Raw genomic sequence first — 2,476 nt, forward strand, 5'->3', positions numbered from 1 at the left:
ATCAATACAATAGTGTGAGGAGCACTAAAGAAATAGTGGATATAGTCATGTGACTATATCCGTCATTCTATACTTTATTTTTTTACCCCCGGACTTTTATTAATTTTTTTTTCTATCTTTTTCTTTAAAATAATTTTCTTTTTTCAATATTCTGTAATCTTTTCCATGTTTTCTCTACATTTTGAACGTTGAGCAAAAATTACTAAATGTAAACTAATTTTTAAGAATAGCTCTTAATATATATATTTATATGTATATATACACACATATATTAAACAGCTATTTTCCAAAATTGGTTTATATTTTGTCATTTTTGCTTTACAGTTATTCTTCTTAGAAAAATAATTTGAAACACAGATAAAGTTTTAAAAAATATTGCATGATATTTTATACGAGTGAAATCATCATTGCAAGTATCTTCTTTTGTAACTGCACCATATCAGTTGAGTTCTATAAAGTTGTCTTTGTATAGTTCAAAATTTAGTACATATAATATAAAATCCTCCTTTTTTGGCAGCATCATAAAACAGTAAAAATTCCTTTTTTGATTTTTCTGCTGTTTCAGCTACTATTGTCTGTAAACCAGTTATTCACACAAAGAGCAATAAACCTAGCAGCCCTCTCAAAAATTCCTTATCATTGGATAAACAGGAGGAAAATTGCTAACAGGATAGGTTCTACCAGGGAAAGAGGAATGTTATTATGAGGAAATTACATATTTTGAATTACAGAATTTTTCCTTGAAAATTTATTTTTGCCTGTCAGTCTTTGAATAAACTATAGTTTTTTTATTTTATTTTTCTAACATTATGAATATGTAAGAAAAATCCTGACTTTATGAATACGTAAGAAAAATCGTGACTTTTTAGCTTAATTTTAGAATAGCCTGACTTTTGCAGGTTTTCCTGACCGTGTAGGAACCCTGTATAAAGTTGTCTTTGAATAGTTCAAAATTTAGTACATATAATATAAAATCCTCCTGTTTTTAAAATTGTGTTCTTTTTTTTTTATATAACCTTGGATCAACTATTTTAAGTAAAATATGATCCTTTAACTTTATAAATTTAATTTATTTTGACTTAATTTGGAAACTTTTCATCATATTTTTTCTTTTTTCTGAAATAATGTTTGTAGTAGTTTTTAATTTAAAAAAGTATTCTAGCTTTATTTTACTTATTATTAAATGTATTATTTGTTCTTAAGCATAACATTATATGATTTTAAAACTTATTTATTTTCGGGGAATAATTCAAAAGTTCAAACTGCATGGAATGGTACTCATGAAAAGCTTCTTACCTGTGAGTCATGAAATAATTGTGAATTCAGATGTAATGAAAGGTAATTTTTATTTTAACAAAGTGTTTTTAACTGACTGTTTCTTTATTTTTAACCATTTAGAAGATTGATTATTTTTATTGACTGATATTCTTATTTGTTTAATGTTTTATTATTTCTAAATAAAAAACCTAATAGAGAAGCCGTGGCTAGCATCTTATTTTCATAGTTTGTATCTGTATTAAGTAATAAATAATAATAATTTCTTAACTGTTATATTTGTTTCAGGTTAATTTAAGTGTTTTTTATGAATGAATAATTATTTTCCCCATGGTGTGTAGTTTTCTTAAGAAGTACTTATTTTCAATTTACGCTTTTTAATTTTAAAAGCCTTTGAAGAAGATTTTTTTATTGGATATTTTTAAAAAGTGCTTAATTTTTCTTTTGAGAATGAAATTTTTTTCTTTGCCTTGTTGATTTTCATCACTTGATATGCAAAAGAGTGGTTTTCACTTTCTTTTCAACGGTTTCACTATTCGTTCAAAGGCAATGCATTTTTGCGTACCGTTGGTTAGTGGTGTTTGAAAGCGCCAATCATTTTACATACTTGACGAAACTGAAATATAATTATATGAAATATAATCAATAATGAAATATAATCAAACTGAAATATAATTAAAAAGAAGAAAGAGTTCTTTGTCAGAAACTGGTTATTTTATCATGATCATTTAAAGTATTTAAAAATTATTTTGTTACTGTACATAGTGCTTAAGAAGTACTTAAAAGGTGCTTATTTTTTGTTGAAAGATTTGGCTTCACACCCTGTTTCCGAACTTTAATCTCTCTAGTGTTTCTGATGTTTAGTAAGTTATGGTTGAGGTATTTGATAGAATATGAAAAATAGGTTACCTTTGTTTTGTTTTTTATTTCTTTCTAAATTTATACCCTATAGATTTTATCAAGATACCCTATAGATTTTATCAAGATTCGCTCTATGACTTTAAATCTCTATCTATTTACCAGGTCTTTTATTTATAGTGTCTTTTTTCTTTTTAAAATTCTTTTTCCTATTAATTATTTTTTTGTCTTTTTTAATAAAAGCATTTTATAAGTTTTAAATATAGTTAGGTTTGGCATTGTTATGTTTTTACATGGTTAATTACTTTTAACTTCTTCATAAAGATGGACCCTGCTCATTAGA

This window comes from Parasteatoda tepidariorum, unplaced genomic scaffold, assembly GCF_043381705.1.
Source record: "Parasteatoda tepidariorum isolate YZ-2023 unplaced genomic scaffold, CAS_Ptep_4.0 HiC_scaffold_1045, whole genome shotgun sequence".
Taxonomy (NCBI): Eukaryota; Metazoa; Arthropoda; class Arachnida; order Araneae; family Theridiidae; genus Parasteatoda; species Parasteatoda tepidariorum.